At 35.4% G+C, this 19546-nt stretch overlaps 1 protein-coding gene across 9 annotated transcripts in view; it reads right to left on the minus strand.

The window, feature by feature from the left end:
- The window catches only part of ewg (DNA-binding protein Ewg), an 80210-nt gene that overhangs the window by 49438 nt on the left and 11226 nt on the right, over positions 1-19546 (minus strand). The gene's annotated exons all lie outside the window — the stretch shown is intronic.

The following is a 19546-nucleotide window of genomic DNA, read 5'->3' on the forward strand; positions in this document are numbered from 1 at the left end:
CTAGTTATACCAAGTTGACACCCAGGGGGTGGTTTTTGTAATATTTCCCTTTTCATTGTTTTGCACTTGCTAATCAAGCCGAAAACCCCAGGCGTACAATATCATTTACATCCATTCGAACTGAATATTGTTCTTCGGTATGCATACACGAGACAACGCATGCACTGCACCCTTAACATTTCTATTCGCACTGACTGACTGACTGGCTGTCAGGCTGCATAGATCTTAGAGGTATTTGTTATTATTTTCATCAATTTCTAAATAGATTTGGTTTAAGCTTTTCATTTTATACAGATACAGACGCAGTGTGGATGTAGAAAAATAACACCCTTTATACCTACTATTATTTTTTTTTTTTTTTTTGTAATCGTAGCATTTGAAGGATAGTGTTACCATAGGTTTTCCACCAAAATTCGATTAAAAAAGTGTAAGATATAATTAGTTGGACTAGAGTCAAGCGGAATGAATTTAACCGCTCGTTTTTAACAGTTTTGGAGGAGGTATTATAAAACAAAGGACCTAATAATGCCGTTTACATAGCCAACCAACACAATCCACACCAATGAATTCTTCATTCTTTCATTCAAAACAAGAACGCTTTTTGGCATGGTAGAACAAAAAAGGTAAGGTAAATACTACAACAAATACAACTCAACAACAACCACATAGAAATTTGTTTTTGTTTGTAATATTAGTGTCACCGGTACATACAAACAAAATAAGGAAATGTCTATAAATTATTGGAATTTAAAAAAGTAATAATTTTTCACAATTGATTGAATATGTTGGAAAACATGAATGAAAATTCGTTACATTTTCAATTTGAATGTTTCCATATCATTCCACTAAATGCATCATTTCTCACAGATAGTAGAATTCTTGCAAAAATATTTGGGATCGCTAGAAATTTATTGAAAAGAAGAAGCTGTTTCAATCTTTTGTTTTTGAAATCAAAGAAGCACATTTTTATTAGGGTTTTATTTTTTTTTTTTAATTTAACAAAATGTCACACATATTAACAAATGTTTTATCGCCTCTATAAGCGGGTCGTCGTTCGGACTTGGAGGAGGTTACATGTCATTGATATGAAGAAGTCTTTATGGGAAATAGTTTTTTTCGGAATGATATATTTTTTCCTCAAAAAATATATATCCCTAATGTACATCGAAAATAGGAATAAATCAATTAAATGTCGTAATGAATTTATTTATTTACTGCCTAGTTCACTCAGCTGGGTATTGCTGTTACCTTATATTGTTCTACCATGGCTATTCGGTGTTTTTTTTTTTTTTTTTTTTTTTTGAAGCTTCGTTTGTCTTTGAAAGTATTGACTTTCCCGAGAATAAAATTTTACCATCGCTAAAAGAGATTGATCTATAATATTCCACTGGCATATCAAAATATTCAATATTTAGTAACAAAATTGCTAAATATTTTTTGTCAAAAACATTCCTAAAATATTAATATTACTAGCAAATACCCGCTACTTCGTATGCGGAAAGGGAATAAAATATAAATAAATAATATTTTATATGAAAAAAAATATTTCAAAATGGAAATTCTATCTTAACCTTTTACAACAATAGCGTACATTCAAACTTCAAGGTTCTACTTTCAGCGGTTTCGAACGCTAATAGGCCCGTACAATTTTCGGTATTCAAAATTGCCATAGAAATCCACATTTTCTATATCTACATATCGACTTTGGGAATTTTAGAAATATAACATACCTATATTGTCCCATTTTTAAGGTAGAATTAGACGTGACATAGCCATTACGCCACAACCATAGATAACCATAACCCAATTGGTTTCTTGATTTCAGTACATTATTTAGAAACCGCCTTCGGTGAACATAAAATCAATGGAACAATATTCATTTTTCAAACTCAGGGCTTTATCTCAGCAACGTCCTTACATAATTGCAGATTTTGTACGCATTTAAAAACTCCTTACTTAAACAAAAACATTGACCCTTATACAAAAATTTGGAATTCAAATCCAATCCGTTTATACCATACCAAAGTGGTACCAAATGTAATACTTTTCCTACACTTAGGTTTAAGTTTCAAAAAAGAACCTATTTATATCCCAATCGCACTTTACTATTCGAGCTTTATCTGTTCCCCTAAAACAAATTATTGAACTATTTAGAACTTATCGTATAAATAAAAATCAAAAACTACTAAGTAACAACTCTATCCATTCTCCCAAACTCAAATTGTACTTAATTTTGTACCATATAATACAATTCGTAAACTTATGATTCGAATTTCCTAAAATCCTTTGGAACATCTTTCTTACTCTTCATTAGTAACCCTCGTTCCAAACTTCAGGATTCCAGCTCAAATTCAATATGTATTTATTACTTTATATGTATTTAGTACTTTTCGTAAGCTTATGGTTTGAATGTACAAAAACATATTTGTTGCTCTTCATCAGATACCCTCTTTCCAAATGACAGGATTCCAGCTCTATCCGTTAACCCAAATCCAAATTGTACTAAATTTAGTACTATTTAGTAATTTTTCACTTTGGTCCATCTTTGTTAATCTTCATCAGTGACCCTCATTCCAATTTTCAGGATTCCAGCTCCATTCTATCACCCAAATCCAAATTGTACTAAATTTAGTACCATTCAGTACTTTTCGACCTTTGGTCCATCTTTGTTACTTTTCATCACTGAGCGCATTCCAAATTTCAGGATTCCAACTCTATCCGATCACCCAAATCCAAATTGTACAACATTTAGTACCATTTAGTACTTTTCGTACCCATAAGTACTAATGTCTAAAACTTATTTTATCCTACAATCCAACAGTAATCATAATTCTAAATTTCAGTATTCCACCTGTCTCTGTCCACCCAAATCCAAATTGTACCCATCTTAGTACCATTTAGTACTTTTCGTACTCATAAGTACGATTTTCCGAAACTACCTTAATTCTACAATCTAAGAGTAATCTTAATTCCAAATTTCACATTTCCAGCTATATCTGTTTACCCAAATCCATGTTGTACTAAATTTAGTACCATTTAGTACTTTTCGTACACATAAGTACAAATTTCCTTAACCATTTCCTTATGTCAACACCACCACCCAAACTTGATTCCCATACCAAATTTCAAGATTCTAGCTGTATCCATTCAAAATATACAATTGGTACTAAATTTAGTAAATTTTAGTACACTTGTAGTTGGAATTTCCAAAAACACTTTGTTACACCTTTCTAGGTCTCCATCAGTTACCCTCATTCCAAATTTCAGAATTCTAGGTCTTACCGTTTGCCTGATACAAAGGGTACCATATTTAGTACCATTTAGTACTTTTCGTACACATAAGTACGATTTTCCAAAACTACCCACATTTCGTTTTCAACAGTAGTCTGAACTCCAAATTTCAGGTTTCCAGCTCTATCCGTTCACCCAAATACAAATTGTACTAAATTTAGTACCATTTAGTACTTTTCGTACGAGTGCGTATTTCCCAAATCATTTCCAATTTTAAACAACACTTTCCAAGCTTGCTTTCCATACCAAATTTCAAGATTCTAGCTATACCCGATCAAAATATACGATTGGTACTAAATTTGGTAACTTTTCGTACACTTAGAGGTCGAATTTCCAAAAACCCTTTGGTACATCTTTCTAGCTCTCCATCAGTTACCCTCATTCCAAATTTCAGAATTCTAGCTCTTCCCGTTTGCCTAATACAAAGGGTACCATATTTAGTACCTTTTAGTACTTTTCGTACACTTCTAGTTCGAATTTCCAAAAACCCAGCCTTATCTCACCCCTACACACCAACATCAACCTACACCCAAAATTTCAACTTTCTAGCTTCAGCGGTTTCGTCTGGGCGTTGATGAATCAGTCAGTCAATCAGTCAGTCAGTGAATACCTCACCTCACTGCTCTTTTATATATATATACTAGCAGACCCCGGGTCCGCGTTACTGGCCCGTCGTAATGAGATTTAATGATAACTTTTCATAGCCCGTTTAGACTATACCCTTATACGATGATTAAGCACATTATCTCGATTTAAGTGCTTAATCCACGCAAATCCACTTTGATGACCATACAAAATTAAATCAACTCAAAACTTGGATTTGTTTTAAATCAAATGTTAAATCGAAATATTTTGATATACAACACTGCTTTTTGCTCCTAAAAATGCAACTATTGCAGTCTGTACCAATATTAGCAACTATGTTCATGTGTCGTTTATTTACTAGGGTTATGACTTTTGGACCTTTTTTCTAAAAAATGATTTCCTGTAGCGAGAGTGAATGAACTTTTGTCAAAGTGATTCGATAGCAGGTCTTAAAGTGAATTATCCGAATGTGGGAGTTACCGGATGGAGTGGACAAATATAGTCCATATTTGAACCTGATCTATATCTGGTAGATATATTAGGATGTGTAATGTATGGACTAATTCGGCTACTCCCTTCAAGAGTTAACGTACGAACAATTTTTCCGAACATTTTTGAACTTTTGTGAGGGAGTTACCTGAAGGAGTGGACCGATATGACTTATCTTCGAACATAAACTAAGTTTTGGCAAAATATTACGAAAGCCAAAATTTTAACCGAATCGGTTCATCCGTTCGAGAGTTATCGTGCGCTCCAGCCAGCCAGACAGACGGGCGGACATTGCTCAATCGACTCCAAATTGTCTGAAACACATTTCGTCCAAACATACTTGGGGTCTAAAACCATTATTTCGATGAGGCACATTTTGCCCTTATGAAAGTGTATATACCCTCGTTAGCATAAATGCTGAGGGTATAAAAAGGGGACCGGCGATTTTTTTTTTTTGTTTTTTGATTTTTCTCATCTATGAACATTGTAGTTTCAGAATCCGCAAAAACTTCCCAGGTGAAGTAAGCACCTTCCATTTAAAGTTGCTTCAAGAGCACCGTGAGCTGTATTGAAGAAAAGTGGAACAAATAGTTTCGTTTCGTTTATAAAGAATACTAAATACCAAATTTCAGCAAGTTCGGTAAACCAATGTGGTTGACCTTCAAAATACCGAAATTCGGGTGGTACCGTTCCATATCAAAACGTCGATTTATACCTACAAATTTCTGGCGGAAAGTTTTTAGACTCAAAGAAGACTAAATACCAAATTTCCGATATTTCGGTAAAACCTTCAAAATACCGAAAACCTTCTTGATTTTCGGTATTTTGCAGGTGTTATCGCGGACCTATACTGATAATTCTCTTCTTGAATTCTTATAGCCCTATATAAGACTAAATAACAAAATTCAGACATTTCAGAGAAATATTGAGGCCACAACCTTCAAAATACCGAAAATCGGGGGTACCGATCTATGGGGGCTATATCGAAATGTGGGCATATACCTACGAATTTCAGTCCGAACGGCTTTTATGTCCAACAAAGACTAAATACCACTTTTTAGCCATTTCCGTATGTTGGTGTGGCCACAACATTCAAAATACCGAAAATCGGGTGGTACCGTTCTTCTATTTGGGCTATATTAAGGGGTGGACCTATACCGACAAAATTTTTGGGAGAACGTTTTATACCCCCAGCGAAGACTGTGTACCAAATTTCAGCCATTTCGGTGGATCATTGTGACCGTAACCTTCAAAATACCGAAAATCGGGATGTACCGTTCTATGAGGGCTATATTAAGGCGTGGACCTATACTACAAATTTATGGGGGAAAGTTTTATACGCCCAGCGAAGACTGAGTACCAAATTTCAGCCATTTCGGTGTGATATTGAGGCCACAACCTTCAAAATACCGAAAATCGGGAGGTACCGTTCTATGGCGGCTATATGAAAGTGTGAACCTATACCGAAAATTTTCAGGGGGAAAGTTAGTTTTATATCCCCAACGAAGACTAAGTACCAAATTTTAGCCATTTTAGTCACATAGTGAGGCTAAAACCTTCAAAACACCGAAAAACGGGTGGTACCGTTCTATGAGGGCTATATGAAGACGTGGACCAATACTGACAAATTTCATGTGGAAAGTGTTATACTCCCAACGAAGACTTAATACAAAATGGCAGCCATTTGAGTGTGATGTTCAGGCCACAACCTTCAAAATGTGGGAAATCGGGAGGTACCGAAATTCATAAAATATACATAACAACGGGAAACATTGAGCTTTGGCTGTAAATTTATGGAAATCGGTTCAGTAGTATTGGAGATATAACAAATTAAAAAAATACAGGCGTGGTCGCGTCTTTAGGCCCCAAAGAAGTACCTAAATTTTATATTAATCCGTAAATTTTTAAACCGATACATGCGTAAATTTTGCAAATATATAGGGGGAGGTAACACGCTCCCCTAGTTTTTGCAAATTGAAAAAAGAAAGCGTGGTAAAATTGTCTTTCCATAAAAACCAATGAACGGAAACAAACAAAACGATTCCCGTACCAATCACACAAAGCCACAAACTTTTTAGCTTCTCTGTATCGTTTCATTCTCACAACCAAAACAAAAACACAAACTTTTCAATGTATAAAGATGGAAACTGTACGATTGCTGTAATGTAACTTCGGCTATGCTTTGCCGAGTTGTTTCATTCACCACCGAAACGACAAGTATTTTTGGGAAACGTTTGCCGTGCGTATTGTCAATGGCACACTCAGACACACACACACATGTGATTGCTTAACAACCCTAAGTTAGCATCAGCATACCACAGTGAACACAGTGAATTTTATCAACCACCAAACGTTTTTGATTTATTAACATGTGTTTAGTACTATTCCGTTTTCTATCTGCTCTTGTGGAGTTGAGTACTTTTCGCTTTTCGTTTTGTTCGTACTCACGAATGTAAACAAAACGAAACTTAACAGCGAGCTCGGCCAACGAGGGTTATGTTTCGTTTTGTATTGTTCCTATGGAAAATACGAAACGAAACGATTGGAAATTTTATTTAAAGTATTTTTACGTACTCTGATAAAAACCTAAGTTGGGTTATGGCTTGATTTGATTTTTATTTATAAAGACCTGAAAGTAACAAAGGCTATAAACATTTCTGAAATTCCGCGTTGATACGGAGATATACCATCACAATCAGAAGTACCTCCATAAAATTAGATTTTTTATGCAAATATCTATGAAATGGTAACAGATAATATCTCCAAATTTTGGATGTGTGAAGGAAGGCGGATACTTCAAGTTTTGGGTGTGGGTTGTTGTTGGTGTGCAGGGGTTAGATAAGGCTGGATTTTTGAAAATTCGAACTAGAAGGTTACTAAAAGTACTAAAAAGGGTTAGAAAGATGTACCAAAGGGTTTTTGTAAATTCTAACTACACGTGTACGAAAAGTACTAAATTTAGTACAATTTGGATTTGGGTGAACGGATAGAGCTGGAATCCTGACATTTTGAATGAGGGGCCACTGATGGAGAGTTACAAAGAAAGGTTTTGGAAATTCGAAATATAAGTACAGTATAGCCTCGATAATCCGGACACCACATGTTTTGGCGATGTCCGGATTATCGAATTGTCCGGATTACCGAGTAGTCACAAAAACACATAATTTGTAAATTAAAATCATTAATATCGGACGTTTACTAGATAATAACCTGACATTTTAAGTAAACGAATTCATAATAAGCAAATATTACGTGTTGCGAACATTTAAAACAGTCTACCAAATTTACTTCTTTATTTTACTCCTTCAGCGTAATTTAGGTGACATTTCCAATACACAGGTTGTCTAAAACTTCTCCATAATTGTATAATTTTTTAACGGATATAAACTTTGTAGCCCATGTGCAAATAATGATTTTCAGTGCTCTTGGGATAACAGCCTCTTAGGACTTGAGATATAACTTCAAACTTTAAATGCGCTCATCTCATTATGGTGAATATATTTTAGCCATTTCTATGAACATCAGCACCTAACTTTATCTCGACGTCGATACCAAAAAAAGGATATTGTTTAATATATATGTTACAGCCTTCAAATAAGACAATGGAATTTAAATCTATTGGTGGTATAATTACTAGAATACAATACAACGATCCGTAGTTGTCTGTGATTTTGTACATCAAAGATTGAAAATAAAAGGAGTCCATACGTTTTTTTAAATAATTTATTGAAATTTCTATACAAGAAGTGCGATTCTCCAACTCATTTTTTGGTTTACTGAAAAACCGGTAAAATTAAATTGCTTATAATTTCGGTAATTAATGATATTTTTTAGTAAGTAAGTTTAGTGGTCGCTAAGTTCTGCATACTGCAAGAGAGCTGCCAAATTTTATTTAAACTATGCATTCATCAATTTGCTTTTTAATTTTACCGATTTTTGTCGGTAACTCAAAAAATTACTTAGATAATCTAAAAAAATCTAAATCTTAAAACTATGCTATCAATCCCAAACTTTCTCACTAATCGCATGCCTAATTCCTTTAGAGGAAAGGAACACCCAACATCGATTTTTAAGGAAACTAGGCTACTCAACACTAGGTTTAAAAAATTGTTGCTTATCGTCATCCATCAATGGTGGAAGGGTAGAAAATTAGTCGACAGATTCAAATAGTTAATTTCATATGGAATGTATAACTGAGTCAACAGTGGCTGGCCAGAAAGACAAGATGTGGACCGAAAAATTTGAAAAACTTAACTTTTCTTATTTATACACCAACTGATATTGATAAGAACTAAAACGTCAATGAATTAAATAAAAATCTAATGCTCGAGATAGGAACAAATATTGATGTCCGGATTATCGAGGTACGAAAAATATGAGTTGTCCGGATTACCGAGTCTACAGTGTAAAAAATTCTAGTGTCCGGATTACCGCGTTGTCCGGATTAACGAGTGTCCGGATTATCGAGACTATACTGTATACGAAAAGTACTAAATTGTATTAAATTTTGCACTTTGGTGAACTGATAGAGCTCGAATCCCTAAATTTGGAATATGGGTCACTGATGGAAAGTAGCAGAGAAAGTTGTTTGGAAATTCTAACTGTAAGTGTACAAAAAGTACTAATTGGTACTAAACTTAGTACAATTTGGGTGAACGGATAGTGCTGGAATTCTGGAATTTGGAATGAGGGTCACTGATAGAGAGTAACAAAGAAAGATTTTTGGAAATTCGAACCAGAGGTGTACGAAAAATTCTAAATGGTACTAAATTTGGATTTGGGTGAACGGATAGAGCTGGAATCCTGAAATTTGGAATGAGGGTCATGATGGAGAGTAAAAAGGCAAGGTTTTTGGATATTCGAACCATAAATGTACGAAAAGTACTAAATGGTACTACATTTGGTACAATTTGGATTTGTTTCTACAGAAAATTTCTAAAATTACAGTGGCGGCCATATAATTAAGAACGACATCGTATTAAAAAGTATTTGACTTGCTACGTTCCAAATATTTGAATATTTATATGGAACAAAATTTGTAAATAAAGTACACGGTAAGCACTTTCAAATGAAGCAAAAACATGTTTTAATTCTCCCTCGTTTATACGAAAGAAACCACGATTTATTAAAATAGTCATAAATAGACCTGGCCACATAATTAAGAACGATATAAATAAAGGTTACTTTAAGGTAATTTTCATACACAATATGTGAATATATCGTTATGTATTTTAGAAATCGGTTACTTTGAATAATTTTTAGTATCAAATGTCCTTCAAAGGTACATATTATTGAGTCTAAGTTTGATAATTAAGGCATACCTAAGGTTTTCCAAAAGTTGCCCATAATTTGACGAATTTATTTTATTTTTGGGATCTAAAGCCACAGTTTTGGCTTCCCCTCATCCCCTCTACGACGCTCTGAAGGATACCCTATGATCGGCGCTTATTTACCCTTAAATTGGCTTTTATCACACTTGTTTGAGTCCTTTATGAGGGAATTGTCTGGGAAATAGTTTCGTAAGAGCCATTTCCACCTTAGAAAGCGGTAGGTTTTTTGTCTGCAGGTAGTAGACAGGAAATGAAACAATAAAATAACGTCTATACACAAATTGGAAGAATTCCAGACCGAATATAACATTTATTAACATAACGTTTTGAATGCTCGAATTCCACAACAATTTTGTGTATGTACATCAGGCATTAGTTTATACAAAATTTTTATTTTCATCCATAAAAATTATTGATTTGACTGGTTTTGATATTAATATGAGCTTCATTGATTAAAAAGTCTTACATAACTATGCCTACTACACCCACAAAGACATTGTGCAATGAAGGCTTTCAAAATATTTAACCTTTCATTTTTGTTCGGTGTACCGTTAGGCCAATTTTTTGTACAAAACGAAATTATTGTTTTATTTGCTGTCTACTACCTGTAGACAACAATCCTACCGATTTATAAGATGGAAATGGCTAATACGAAGCTATTTCCCAGACAATTCCCTTGTAAAGGACTCAAAGAAGTGGGGTAAAACCCAATTTAAGGGTAAATAAGCGCCGACTATGGAACGACAATCATAGGGTACCGTTTGAAGCGTCATCGAGGGAATGAGAGGAAGCCAAAACTGTTGCTTTAGATTTCAAAAATAAAATAAATTCGTCAAATTATGGGCAAATTTTGGAAAACGTTAGGTATGCCCTAATTATCAAACTTAGACTCAATAATATGTACCATTGAAGGACATTTGATACTAAAAATTAGTCAAAGTAACCGATTTCTAAAATACATAACGATATATTCCCATATTGTGTATGAAAATTACCTTAATGTAACCTTTACTTATATCGTTCTTAATTATGTGGCCAGGTCGATTTATGACTATTTTAATAAATCGTGGTTTCTTTCGTATAAACGAGGGAGAATTAAAACAGAATTAAAACATTATTTGAAAGTGCTTACCGTGTACTTTATTTACAAATTTTGTTACATATAAATATTCAAATATTTGGAACGTAGCAAGTCAAATACTTTTTAATACGATGTCGTTCTTAATTATATAGCCGCCACTGTATGTATTTTCCAAAATGGGAGAACATTGTCGTCTTTAGGGGCACACCACGCACGCGTCTTCCAATGATTTCCTTAGTTTTAATATGTTTACTATTGAATCTCATATAAAAATTTAACATTTAAAATTTAACATCAGTAACGACCAAAAATATGGGTTTTGCCAGCAAAATCGATTTCTTTACCACTGTGTGTCATTTTAATTTCATTGCTTTGATTTTTCTCCGTACTTGTAAAGGATAAATGTTGTATTTCCATGCGTAAATTGTTGTTGTAACCGTCCACTGTGCATTCAAAATACATCGTTTTTAAAACAAAACAAAAAACACCAAATTTGCCTTAAACAGAAATAGACAGACAGACAGACAGACATGCATAATTAGGGTCACTACACTTTACATTACAATATTGTTTTGTTTTGTTTTTAATTTTCTATTTCTAAATCGACGAAAAATATGACCACCATCAGCAGGCATAACAACATGCCTTGGAAAAATCAACGTGAATGTACCGAAAGAAAAGTGGAGGAGATTTGATGTTATGATAAGTCTAATTCGAATTCACAAATCCATTTTCTATTTCACAAAATCTATTTTTAGTCAATACGCGCATACGTATATATTCGAGAAGGAAGAGGATTTGTTTAATGTTAAAAGAGCACTTCTCTTGCAATGTTGTTGCTGTTATTGCTTTGTTTTTCGTTTAGTATTTAATTTTTTCTAATTGTACGGTTGTGGAGCGGCTTATTGCCACTTATCTGTCTCTGTGTGCTCATGTGCGCCTCTTAGATAAGTCTAATATGAAAAGTATTTTTATTGAGATCATACGACGAAGAAGAAGGGTAACGAATATTTTTGTCTATATTTTTTTTTTATTACAAAATCTCTCGGAGGCATTGCGCTTTGAAGCGTTTATTTTAGAATGCGTGCGTTTGTACTTTTTTCAATTTTTCGATAGTGCGTCGGAGCACGGAATGGTTGCGCCGTGGCCAATAGCATGATTTCAATCGATTTTTATCTCCTACTGCGCGCTCTCGAGTAAAATGAGTGCGCCCCACAATAAAGAAATGCGCACACACCAAAATGGGCAGACTAAATGCCACCTTCATAGCGCTGATAATTCTAATGTTTTTGATAGATATCGTCATATTGGCATTGAGTGAGGAAGGAGGAGTACGTGGTGTGTAGTACACACTGTGTACCTACACATTATTTACGTGTGGTATGATTTTGTGAAGTTATGAATTATTTTGAGGTACAAAATATATTGCATGCGATAATTTTGTTTTGTTAAAGTGTCGTATCATTGGGCTTGCCGGCTGAGATATGCCCTCAGCCCGTGATATAACCAAAAGAAGTAAATCCAATATGAGCTGGTTTTCCCAAAACAAATCTTTTACTCCTGATGATTAAAAACATATTGCTTTAAAATTTAACTGGTTTCAATTCGTTGAAATTTGACTTTGAAATCTCAGTTGCCGTGTCAGGCCAGAAACCTTCTAAGGATCTTCCAGGAACAAACATCTTCAAAGACAAAAGACCCGCTAAATGAAACAGAAACCCTTCTATTGACAGAAAGGTCATCTAGAGCAAAAACCTTCTAAAGGTTTTCTATGTACAGAATACCTTCCTAAAGTCTTCTAGAAACAGTAGACCCTGGAAAGGCATACAAGGTCTTTAAGTGACAGAAGACCTTCTGTCTTCTAGGAACAAAATACCTTGAAAATATCTTCTAGAGAATGAAGCCTTCTAAAGTTCTTCTAGGGACTGAAGACTTTCTAAAAGTCTTCTAGGGATGAAGACTGCCTAAACGTTTTTTTAAGGACTGATGACTATCTACAGGTCTTCTAGGCTCAGAAGTCCTTTTAAATGTATTCCAGGGACTAAAGACCTTATAAATGTCTTCTAGGGACTGAGGATCTTCTAAAGGTCTTCTAGGAGCTGAAGACTTGTAAAGGTCTTTTAGGAACTTAAGACATTTTAAAGGTCTTCTAGGGCCAGAAGGCCTTCTAAATCTCTTCTAGGGACTGATGACCTTGTAAAGGTCTTTTAGGGACTGACGATATTCTAAAGGTTATCAATCTAGGGACTGAAGACATTCTAAATATCTCCCAGAGACTGAAGATATTGTAAAGGTCTTCTGGGGGGTTTAATTCCTTCTAAAGGTCTCTAAGGGCCAGAAGCCCTTTTAATGGCACTCTTGGTACTGAAAACCTTTTAAGTGGCTTCTAGGGACTGAAGAATTTGTTAAGGTCTTCTAGGTACTGAAGACCTTCTAAAAGTCTCATTGGGACTGAAGACCTTCTAAAGGTCTCTAAGGGCCAGCAGTCCTTTTAATGGTATTCTAGGTACTGAAGACCTTATAATTGCCTTCTAGGGACTGACGACATTCTAATGAACCTTTAGGACCAGAAGGCCGTGTAAATATCTTCTATGGACTGAAGACCTAGTAATGGTCTACTAAGTACTGACGACCTTCACAAGGTCTTCCAGATTCTGAAGACCTTCTAATTGTCTTCTAGGGACTGAATACCTTCTTAAGGTTTTCTGAGGTTTAATACCTTCTAAAGGGCCACAAGTCACAAGGCCAGCAATCCTTTTAATGGTATTCTAGGTACTGAAGACCTTCTAATTGCCTTCTAGGGACTGAAGACCTTGTTAAGGTCTTTTAGGTACTGAAGACCTTCTAATTGTCTTCTAGGGACTGAAGACCTCGTGAAGGTCTTCTAGGGACTGACGACATTCTAAATGCCTCTTAGGGCCAGAAGACCTTTTAAATATCTTCTAGGCACTGAATACCTAGTAATGGTCTACTAAGTACAGAAGTCCTCCTAAAGGTCTTCCAGGGACTGACGACCGTCTAGGGACTGAAGACCTTCTAAAAGTTTTCTGGGGTTTAATACCTTCTAAATGCCTTTTAATAGTATTCTAGGTACTGAAGACCTTCTAATTGTCTTCTAGGAACTGAAGACCTCGTTAAGGTCTTCTAGGCACTGAAGACGATCTAAAGGTCTTCAAGGGACTGAAGACATTTTAAAGGTCATCTAGGGAATGAAGACCTTCTAAATCTCTCCAAGGGACTGAAGACCTTGTAAAGTTATCCAGAAGACCTTTTAAATTTCTTCTAGATACTGAATACCTTCTAAAGGTCTTCTAGCGACTGAATATTTTTTGATGGTTTTCTAGGGAGAGAAGTCCTTCTAAATGTCTTCTATAGAGTGCAGACCTACAGGTTTTCTATGGACTGAAGACCTTGGCAAGGACTTCTCGGTACTGAAGACCTTCTAAAGGTCTTCTAGGGGCTCACGACAGTTTAAATGTCTCTTAGGGCCAGAACACCTTTTAAATCTCTTCTAGAGACTGAAGACCTTGTAAAGGTCTTCTAAAGACTGACGGTTTAAAGGCCTTACAGGGACTCAAGACTTTCTGATGATGACCTTCTAAAGGTTTTCTACGGTCAGCAGTTCTTTTAAAGATATTCTAAGAACTGAAGAGTATTCTAGGGACTGAAGGCCTTGTTAAGGTCTTCCAGGTACTGAGGACCTAATATAGGTCTGTTAGGGACTGAAAGCCTTCTCAAGGCCCTCCATGGACTGAAAAGCTTTCAAAGGACTTCTGGGGACTGAAGACATTTTAAAAGTCTTCTAGGGCCAAAATATCTTCTTAGACCTTAAGACCTTCTAAAGGTCTCCTAGGGACTGAAGACCTTCTAAAGGTCTCGTAGGGTTTGAAGACTTTACAAGGGTCTATTTAAAAGGCCTCTTTTATGGACTCAACACCTTTGACTATCTTCTTGGAATTGAAGACCTTCTAAAGGTCTTCTAGGGCCAGAAGACCTAAAGGACAATCTAATGGTCTTCTAGCGACTGAAGAGCTTCTAAAGGTCTTCTAGGGACTAAATATATTCTAAAAATCTTCTTCCCACTAAACGCCTTCTAGAGGACTTCTAGGGACTGAAGGCTTTCTAAACTATACACCTTTTAATGGTCGTCTAGAAACTGATGACCTTCCAAAGGTCTTCTAGGGACTAAAGACCTTCTGAAGGTCTTCTAGGCACTAAACATGGTCTTTTAGGGACTAATGACCTTCGAAAGGTCTTTTAGGGACTAATGACCTTCGAAAGGTCTTTTGGGAGACTACAGACCTTTTAAAAAACTTCTAGGGAATGAGAATCTTCTAAAGGTCCTCTAGGGACTAAAGCCCCTCTAAAGGTCTCGAATGGTCAGAAGAGTTTTTAAAGGTATTCTAGAGAACTTCTAGGGACAAAAGACATTCTCAAGGTCTTTTAAGGACTGTAGACATTCTACAGATCTTCTACGGACTATAACCCTTCTTCTTCTCGGGGACTGAAGACTTTGTAATGGTCTTCTAGAGACTGCAAATTCTCAAAAAGTCTTCTAGGGACCGCAGACATTCTAGATGTCTTTTAGGAACTAAACTCATTCTAAAGGTCTTCTACAGACTTAATACTTTTTAAAAATCTTCTAAATTCAGAAGTCCTTTTAAAGGTATTCTAGGGACTGAAGACATTCTAAACGTCTCTTAGGGGCAGAAGAAAGGATCGATACGTATCCTAAAAGGAGGACATGGACTTAAGCAATAGTAAGCCCGTTGTGCACTCTAGATTTGGAACTCAGTTCTATTAACAAAATCCCTTAGCTTTCTTCGTCCATTTGCCATGGTTAAATTTATTAATTAAATCTTAACAGTGACATAGAAAATGTTGCATGCTCTGTGCACGGTCTGCATACCTTATTTTGGCCTCAGTGTATTTTATATAGGTGCGATAATAAACCAAGTTGTCCTGTAATGTCCTGTAGTTACTTAAAATAATTGTAGGAATATAATGTTTTATCCTACAATATTTAGACGTTAATGATATATTTCATTGCCAGCCCAAATGCTCTATGGACAATAAGAACTGGAAATTTATTAAACAACTCGACCCTTCTATACTGACATACTTAAAAGAAATAAATTTCAAATCAATGCCCTTTTTTTGTAAACACTCAAAGAATCGAATGTATTTTTTTATTTAACCCAAGGTGTTGTAGTCATCAATTTTCCCCTCTCATTACAATAGCAGAACTCAAACGTATTAATATTGTTTTTTTTCCAATAAGCAGTCGTCTCGAGAGGGCAAAAGAGGTAAATGACTGAAAGTAAAGTTGCTAGAGTGTGCGTAGAATAGCACCCCCCGCTCTGTCACTGCTCTTGCTGCACTTGTGCAAACACAATGTTACGTTTCCAATCATAAAAAGAAGAGAAAACATAAAAGTCCAATTGGAACTGTACTTGTAAAAGTAAAAACAAAATTGAAAAAACTCCAACTCACACAATACCCATAAAGGGGTTGTTTTTCTACAGAGGGGGTTGTTTGGGAAAAAGAGGTCTGTGTGAGCGCGTGCCCGGCCGTATTCAACGATTTATTAGTAGATTTTTAACTATAACAAGATAAAGAACATGTAAAACAGCGTAAATTCAGATGGCCAGAATGTTTATAACCTCCAACTTTTTGACAACATATAGAGTCCACAGTTATCTTGAATGCATAATAAAGACATGGATTAAGTGGTCGAGGTAGTAACCAAACTACGAAAAAAAACGAAGAAAAGGACAAATTAACCCCTCTAATGTAAATAGATAACCACGCAGAGCGAACTCTGAAAATTCTATCAAAGATTGAAATAACAAATTGATGGTTTTGATGCAGTCACAATCTTGAGGGTTGTATATGTCACGCATACGATACCATCCGTCTTGCAAGATTACATTAACTGGCACACTTTCTCAATTCATATATGTGCAATGGAAGGAACCTCTTCGAACAGTTCACTACCAAACGCAGTTTCAGACAAGGTGATATTCTGTCATTTGATCTTTTTAACATCCTGATTGGGTTGTTTGAGAGAAACAATTGTACGGGTTAAACTACATTGATGGTGAATATCGACGTCGCACAGTGCACACTGGTCCCAACCTGCGACAAAAATAGAAAAATCGATATCAGCAAATCTCTGGGACAATTCAGCAAATTGTCTCTAAACATATCATATTTTAATATTCCAGCACTGTTTTTGTACTTTATAACGGTATTTAACAAAACAAAACAGAAGAAGTTGACATTTACGTTTGATTTTTTAAAAACTTTAAAAACATCAGTAAGTCCCAATTTACATTGGGCGAGTTTACTTGCGGCAATTGTCATTTTGTAGATGAGAGAGGTGAGGCATATGGTAACCCTTTGCCTCTCAGCACCCTCTCTCACCTACAAACTGACAATTGCCGCAAGTAAACTCGCCTAATGTAAATTGGGACTAAGGTTGTGACTTCTTACAAGGCAAGTAACTCAAAATTGAAAGGATAAAATTATTTTTTTCGAAATGGAAGTTTTAGTACAAGGTTTTCTAATTACTTTCACATCAAAATTTGTACACATTATTCGCATAAAATGTGCGGCAAATCACATTTTTTATAATACTTTTTTGTGGATTTTTTTCCAAGTCCTAAAAATTGATGTTGAGTTTTACTAACTTCGCCACTTTCCAAATTTTTTGAAGAATGTACAAAATAGTGTCCAGTTTACAAAAAATTTGGTTCCAGCTGCATTTTCGTGTGTGACATTAAAAATAGTGACGATGCCTCAGGTGGTTTTAGTGAAATGCCGTATTACTGTATTCTCAGTTGTTTCTTTATTTCGTGATTTAATTGTTTGTTTTGTTTTTTTTTTTTTTTTTTCTTTAAAGATTTAGACATTTTTGTTTTGGGATGTTTTGCATATTTTTGATATATGTATGATGCTAAATATAATATGAAAAACAAGTAAAAATGCAAAGTTCGGTCGCACCGAACTTTATTATATCCTGACCTCAAATGGAATCATTTGTTTCCTTTTCTGTCCACGATATCAGTCGGAGACGTTTTTTGGCCACTAAGAACTCCAAATAGCAAATTACAATCAATACGAACGAAAAATGTAGATAAAAATCTCAAAATAACTGAAATAGGGAGGTACCGTAATATGAGGGCTATACCGAAACCTGCAGCTAAGACCACAATTTTTGGCGCAGAAATTTTTCGATGATTGGGAACTCCAAATGCCAAATTACAACCAATTCGGGCCGAAAATTTTGATAAAATCGTCAAAATACATGAAATCGGGAGGTACAGTAAAATGAGGGCTATACCGAAACCCTAAGACCACAATTTTTGGCGCAAAAGGTTTTTGATCATTGAGAACGCCAAATAGCAAATTAGAACCAATTCGGGCCGATAGTGTTGATAAAATCTTCAAAATAACTGAAATCGGGAGGTACCGTAATATGAGAGATATACCGAAACCTGGACCTGAGACCACAATTTTTGGCGCAGAAGGTTTTTGACCATTGGGAACCCCAAATACCAAAGTACAGCTAATTAGGGCCGAAAATGTAGATGAAAGCTTCAAAATACCTGAAATCGGGTGGTACCGCTACTTGGGGCTATAGGAAAAACTGGACCTATATTGATGAGTTTTTGGCTAAAGTATTTATACCCTACACCACTATGTGGGGAGGGTATTATAAGTTGGTTTTGCCCAAAAAGTTTGTAACGCATCGAAATAATGGTCGTAGACCCATACATATATATATATATATATATATATATATACCAAAATGAATGTCTCGTCGAGCTGAGTCGATCTGGCTATGTGTGTCCGTCCGTCCATCTGTCTATCTGAACCTTGTAATCACGCTACAGGTCGCAATTTTGATCGGATCGTCACCAACTTTGGAGAAAAAATCAACGTTTTTTCCAAAGCAAATATCTCAGCTTCCATAAGGGGTATATATAAACGCAGGACCTGCTAATGAAAGTAGAAAATATCACATTTCTAACACTGTAAAGGAGGTTGTCGTAGGTGGTCAAACAACGAAGATATCGCAATAGCCGCAAATTAAACCCAACTTTTAATTTTTGCGATTTTAATTATAATGACGAATATCACAGCTTAGGTTGGGGACTTTCCAAAAGCAAGGCCTGACTATGAAAGTAGAAAATCCCACCTTTAAAATTATATAAATTATGGTCAAATAATAGAGATATCGCAATAGTCGGTAATACATCCCTTTTTTCCACTTTTTCTGCAATCACACTACAGGTCGGAATTTTGATCGGATCAATGCGAAATTTTCTCATAGATAAAAGCATAATGATGTTGGTGATGTCGACAGTAGTCAAATATAAAATTAAATATTAATTATTTTGGTTCAATTCACATTAAGCCATTTGGTATAAAAGCCAGATAGGTGAAAACTTTACAGAGGTAGTGGTGTAGGGTATCACATAGTCGGCCCAGTACCGACTATAGCCTTTTCTCACTTGTTTTATTTAAGTTGTACTGACGATGTACTTAAATGCATTTCAACAAAATTGACATGTATTAATGAAGACATTCAGAGCAAAGGCGCTAAGCTATCCCAATTTTAATATTTGGAATTTTACCAGTCAAAAGCTTATGAACAGGGTTAGTGGTGTAGGGTATCACATAGTCGGCCCCGACCCGACTATAGCCTTGGCTCACTTGTTTTTACTTATTTTTAGCATATACTGAAAACATCAGATTGATCCGA

The sequence above is a fragment of the Musca autumnalis genome, unplaced genomic scaffold, assembly GCF_047663935.1.
Source record: "Musca autumnalis isolate F117 unplaced genomic scaffold, ASM4766393v1 scaffold_3, whole genome shotgun sequence".
NCBI classification, from domain to species: Eukaryota; Metazoa; Arthropoda; class Insecta; order Diptera; family Muscidae; genus Musca; species Musca autumnalis.